The 6,555-nt window shown below is 49.2% G+C and overlaps 1 long non-coding RNA gene across 1 annotated transcript; it reads right to left on the reverse strand.

Moving 5' to 3' along the window:
- LOC136154039 (uncharacterized) lies at positions 1–5,259 on the reverse strand. The gene is made up of 3 exons (XR_010660472.1): positions 5,130–5,259; positions 4,156–4,302; positions 1–2,782 (listed from the first exon to the last, which is right to left on the reverse strand). It is a non-coding gene; the product is annotated as an uncharacterized lncRNA (long non-coding RNA).
- Positions 5,260–6,555: the final 1,296 nt, after the last annotated feature.

Genomic DNA, 6,555 nt, shown 5'->3' on the forward strand with positions numbered 1-6,555 from the left:
GAGAGAGGGGATGCCAGTCCGTATATCCTACCAACCTCCCAGAAACCTTCTTGCTGGAATCCATCTTGGCTGAGCAATGTGCATGCCATGGAGGAGGGACCCTGAGTCAGAGTCATGGGCTAGAGATAACCTGGAAACTAACCCCATTACCATAAAACCCGAAACTGTGAACCACGTAGCAGAGCAGTTCTCCTGGGTTCCCTCACCCTCCTGCTCTCCACCCAGAGGCCTTTTCCCAATACCGTCTCTTGCTTTGTCAGCACAGGGGTCTCCTCAGACAATTCCTCTCTGAGTGAACTGTCTAACGGAGTGTTAGGCAAGAGCCCACTCTGAGGCCCTGGAACGGGTCCCCCTTCCTGCAAAAATTTTAATTAAAAGACAGTGGGTTCGAGCATCAACAAGACAATTCCTTAAAAGACAATATTCCTTCTTGATCTTGTAACATGACCTACCATGATGATGCTTAGATCTGGATTATGTAAATCATCATACATCACTTGATGTACAGCCCTCTGTCTCAAAAAACATATAACTGTATCTTGACTTCTAAGGGCCAAACAGTTCTCAGAGCTTTCTGAGATGCTCTTCCCAGGTTATAATCCTCAAATTTGACTTGAATAAAATTTTTCATTTCTTTTTTGGATCAACCAATTAGTTTTTCATCTACAGGACAATAACCAAAGTGAAAAAAATAAGCAGAGGGACTAAAAGTAGCTCTTTTGGGCTAGCAGAAGAAAGGAGCAGTGAACTAGAAGTGAGTTCAATGCAAATTATGCAATTTGAAGAACAGATTGTAAATGGAATGAAGAAAAAAATGAATAGAGCATCAGACAAATATGGGACACAACTAGGTGCACCAGCATATGTGTAACGGGGAAGCAGAAGTGGAGATAGAAGAGCAAAAAAAATTCAAAGAAGTAATAACTAAAATCTACATGTCCAAGAAGCTTAACTGACTCCAAGCAGGATAAATGCAAAGAGATAGACACCTAGGCACATCATATTCAAAAATGTTAAAATCCAAAGAGAAAAGCTTGAAAGAACAAAGAGAAAAATGACTCATCTACAAGGTAACCCCAATAATATTACAAGCAGTCTTCTTTTTTTGGTTCCACTGGGTCTTCATTGCTGCTCACTGACTTTCTCTAGTTGCAGTGAGTGGGGGCTAGTCTTCCTTGCGGTGCACATACTTCTTACTGGGATAGCTTCTTTCATTGCGGTGCACAGGCTCTAGACACAGGGGCTTCAGTAGTTGCAGCACTCGGGCTCAGTTGTGGCTCAAGGGCTTTAGTTGCTCCTTGGCATGTGGAATCTTCCCAGACCAGGGATCAAACCCCTGTCCTCTGCAATGGCAGGAGGATTCTTATCCACTAGGCCACAAGGAAAGTCCCAAGCAGGCTTCTTATCATAAACAGTGGGTCCAGAAAACAGCTAAAATTTTACTCAATCATGAAAGTCTATATACTTTGTACCCATGATCTGGAATAAAACAATGTCTGCTTTTGCTACTTCTGTTCAATATTGTACCTGAAGTTCTAGTTGGGAAAATTAGGCAAGAAAAAGAAATAAAAGGCATCCATATTGGAAAGTGTTGATAAAAGAAAGGACAAGTAAGTGGTTCAGTGGCAAAGAATTCACTTGCAATACAGGAGACTGTCTGCAATGCAGGAGATACATGTTCAATCCCGGGGTCAGGAAGATTCCCTGGAGAAGGAAATGGCAACCCACTCTAGCATTCTTGCCTGGGAAATTCCATGGACAGAGGAGACTGGGCTACAGTCCATGGGGTCCCAAAGTCAGACACGATTTAGTGACTAAACCACAATTTAAACAGTGTATTATTTCTGGGAAGGTCACCTTCCCTTCGGGGGAAGGCAAGGGAGGATGTCTTAGGCAGATTACCTCACTAGTGCTGACCAGGAAAACCTCACAGACTAGTTGGCTTAAAATTCAATTCCTAGGATAGCCTGCAAGTACAATTAGGTTAGATATTAAATATCAGTGGAGCTTAGTACAAGTCACTCCATTTTGCATTGATTGTTTCCTTTTTAACAAAGAAATAAAACCATCTCTATTTGCAAATGTCATTACATAGAAAATCCTAAGGAACCAATTGAAAAACAATTAGAACTAATAACAAGTTTCACGAGGTTACAGGATAGAAAATCAATATACAAAAATCAATTGTATTTCTATAGACAAGAGTGAAATAAAAAAATAACTCCATTCACAACAGCCTGAAAATAATAAAAATACTTTGGAACAAATTTAACAAAAGAAGCATAAAAATTGTCCTCTAGGAAATGCAAAGCATTGTTGAAAGAAATTAAAGAAGACCTAAATAAATGGAGAGACATCCAATATTGACTCAAGGCTTGTGCTGGATTCTCAGCGTGGCCCTGTTCAATGCTCTCCTGCAGTTCCCATCCTCCTTTTCCACCCTCTCTCCCAATCCAAGACCCCAAGATTCATGAAGGAAATCTTGGCAAGATGGACGGTTCAAGCTTCCCAAAATTACACAAGGTTTTTTTTTTTTTTAATACTTATTGTTATTTATTTGGCTGTGGAAGGTCTTAGTAGTTGCTTAGGATCCAATTCCCCAACGTAATTGAAACTGGCCCTCTACATTGGGAGCCTTGAACATTAGCCACAGCACAACCAGGGAAGTACAATGCAGGGCTTTTAAAACTGACTGTACTTGACATGCCAGGAACTCTTCCTAGGAGGCAAGGGGATCTTGGGACAAATCCATGATGTCATTGTCCTTCCGGTATTCTAAGGGCTAAAGAATAAAAGAGACTAGTGTGAGTCGTGCAGTCCTGACTCTTTGCGACCCCATGGACTGTAGCCGGCCAGGCTCCTCTGTCCATGGGATTTTCCAGGCAAGAATACTGCAGTGGATAGCCATTCCCTTCTCCAGGGGATCTTCTTGGAATCAAACCCAGATCTCCCACATTGCTAAAGAAAATCTTTAATGATGGTCCTGTGACACTGGATAGGGCTCTCGCCCTATATAAACATTTTAGCCGCTTCCCTTTGAATTCACATCCGGGTTTCACCAATCTTACTATGTAAACTGAGACCCTCAAGTAATCATCCAGGCTCCACCCACCTGAGCAACCATTCTGATCACACCTTCTTAGCTAACAGCCCTGGCAACAAATATTCAAGCAATCCTCCAGATTTCCTACCTCCCTCAAATAAAACACAGATTCTGCCCCTCATTTTAAACCCTTAGACCCATCTTACACCGTGCTTCTCCAGGACTCCAGGTCCTGCTCTCTAATTAGCTTCGTTGTAGTCACTAAGTCGTGTCCGACTCTTGCTACCCTATGCACTGTAGCCCGCCAGACTTCCTGTGTCCATGAAATTTGGCAAGAATACTAGATGCGTTGCCATTTCCTACTCCAGAGGATCTTCCCACCCAGGAATCAAACTCCGGTCTACCTTAATTGCAGGCAGATTCTTTACCCACTGAGCTACGAGAGAAAACCAATTATTCTATAAAACGTCAACCTAAAAAAAAAAAAAGTCAACCTATTCTTGACAATTCGAGCCACACCTCCAGTGCGTTTATAGACTCCACCCCTTGACTAACATTCCACGCCCGCCCCTCAGTCAAATGCCCGCCCCCAACCTTCTCCATGCCCGGCCTCCTCAGAAATACCACTTGAAACCCCGCTGACGAAAGTAAACATCAAGCTCCGCACCCACAGCCGATCTTGCAGCGTTCAACTACTCCAATAACCCTCTCTAAGTCACCTCCTAGAGGAATATTCTAGTCTAACCTTAGTACCCTTAAATCACAGCCGAGCCCGGGCCTCCCTATTCACACTCATTGATCCCACCAAGAAAGTGAAGTTGCTCATTTGTGTGCGATTATTTGCGATCCCATGCACTGTAGCCTACCAGGCCCCTCCGACCGTGGAACTTTCCAGGAAAGAGTACTGGAGTGGGTTAGCCATTTCCTTCTCCAGGGGATCTTCCTGACCCGGATCAAATCTAGGTCTCCCGCACTGAAGGTAGAGGCTTTACCCTCTGAGCCACCAAGGAAGCCCTCCCACCAAGGCGACTAACTAACAATCCTGGGCCCGCCCCCTCGGAACCTGGCTCCACTCCGACCACGCCCCCGAAAGGCCACGCCCCATCACGCACCCTCCTTGGGGCGCAGGCGCAAGGTGGCGCCCGCCCTGCGTACCAGCGCCGCCACGTCGGCCGCAGCTCTGGCCGCCAGGGGGCGAGCTTTCAGCCGCGTCAGGAACTGTCTGGCGCTGGGACCCTCGAGCTGGGGACCACCACCGCCTGCGCGAGTGAAAAGAGCAGATCAGGGCCCAGCCTGAATCTCAGCGAACCCTCACGGGCCCCTACGACCAAAGACTTAGAATTCCCCTCAAGATCCCCGAGGCCACTCTTTTTCATAGTTCCGAAGGTCACCGACTGTGCCTTTCACCTCCCAGGACCCCTGACTATCACGGGAATGCCCATGGACCCCCGCCTGCTCCCACGATATCCCTGGAGAGCTATTTAACTCCAGCACTCCTGAACACCTCCTAACACCCTGTGAATATCTCTGGAGGTTTCTGACGCCCGCCCCCCCATCCCCGCCACACACAGACCCCCCCAGATTCCAAACTCTGCCCCCCAATATCCAAAAGGACCGCGATTCTCCCAGATGTCCCAACAGAACACGGTCTGCTCCCTGTGGCCCAGGCACCCCCGACTCCCCTCTAGATGTCCTAGGCAACCCTGCTGGTCCACGTAGCCCCAGATGGCCCCTCCACCTATCCCCAGAGGCTCCAGCCTAACCTCCCACAATCCACCACCCCCAGTGCCCAGGTGTCCCCAGTGACCCTGGGCAGATCCCTCTAGCACATCTCCCCTGAGACTCCCGGGAGTCCCGGGGTCTGGTGCTCCACCCCGCGGCGCAGGTGTGGGTGCGGGTGCGGCTCCTCGAGCCCAGCCGGGGTCGCTGGGCCGCTGCCCTCCACCGCCGCCCCCGCCGCTCGCTGCCGCCGCTCGGGCGCCAGGGCTGCTTTGTTTACCTGTCAGAAGGAGAAGGTGAGGAGCCGACAGGAGGCGCGAGGGCTGGCAGGGACGCGCCCACTACCCTCCCACCCCGAGCCCGGTACCTCCTCTGCTTCCCCTAGGGTCCGTGCCGCCCCCTGGGCGCCGCTCCATGACCTGTACTTGGCCTGGTGGACGCACGGCCGCCCGCGACGCGTTTGGAGCGCTCGGGAGCGCTCACCTGGTGGCCAGCCCGGGCCTGGACGTGGCTGAGGTCGGCCGGTCCCGTGCTCGGTGCCCCAACCAGCGCGGTGACCTACCTGGCGGCCGCCAAGGAGTCCTGGCCCTGAAAGCCAGCGCGCACTCTTGGCCTCGCCCTGCCTCAGCCGCTGCCTCTCTTTCCCATCGCCAAGGGAAAACTCTTTCCACCCAGGGGATGTTGTTATTCCAGTGTCAGAGGGGAAAGTCGAGGCCCAGAGAAGTTAAAGGCCCCACCTGAGCTCTGACAACTAAAAATGGGGTACAAAACCGGAATCCAAGTTTACCGAGGTGTACTGCGGCCTCCAACAGATCTTTCCACATCTTAGGTGGAAAGTCGTTCAGTCGTGTCTGACTCTGCGATCCCGTGGACTGTAGCCCACCAGGCTCCTCTGTCCATGGGTTCTCCAGGCAACAACACTGGAATGGGTTGCCATGGCCTCCTCCAGGGGATCTTCCCCACCTAGGGATGGAACCCGTGTCTCCTGACACTCCTACATTGGCAGGCGGATTCTTGACCCCTGAGCCACCTAGGAAGTCCCTTCCACATGGTAGACACTCAGTCAATCTGCACTGAATGTTTCCCTACTGGGGAACTGGAAGAGTATGGTGGCCTGAGGAGTGGGGGCACCCTTGGAGTCTTTGGGAGCCCTGGGAGGTGTCAGGGCCCTGAGCCCTGGGAGTAATGAGGCCCCTCCTAGGTTTGAAATGGGGTGAGGGTGTCTGGAGACAAAGCCCCCAAGATGGAAGCCCATGGGCAGAGTGCTACTCTAGTGACAGGAGGAATGGGGAGGGGTGAGAGAAGGCCTGTGGCCACCACTTTCTGGAGGAAGAAACAAGCAAAAGATTTGAACACAAACTTTACCAAAGAACATATACAGGTGGCAGATAAGCATGTGAACCCTGCTTAATATGATTAGGCTTTAGGTAATACAAGTTAAAATCGTGGCAAAATGCCACTACACACATATTAGCATGGCCAAAGTTAATTAAATGCCTGACCATACCAACTGTATGTGAAGATGTCCAGGAAATGGAACTCTCCTTTATTGCTGACTTTTTTTCCCCTCTGGCTGTACCTCAAAACTTGTAGGATGTTAGTTTCCTGACAGGGAATCTAACCCAGGCCCTGGTCTGCAAAAGCCCTGAGTCCTAACCACTGGTGCTTCAGGAAATTACCCCATATACTGTTAATGGAAATGTAAAATGGTATATGATATCTTTAGAAATCAGTTTGGCAGTATCTTTAAAAAATTAAACTTACACATATGATCCAGTCATTCTACTCCTAAT

The sequence above is a fragment of the Muntiacus reevesi genome, chromosome X, assembly GCF_963930625.1.
Source record: "Muntiacus reevesi chromosome X, mMunRee1.1, whole genome shotgun sequence".
NCBI classification, from domain to species: Eukaryota; Metazoa; Chordata; class Mammalia; order Artiodactyla; family Cervidae; genus Muntiacus; species Muntiacus reevesi.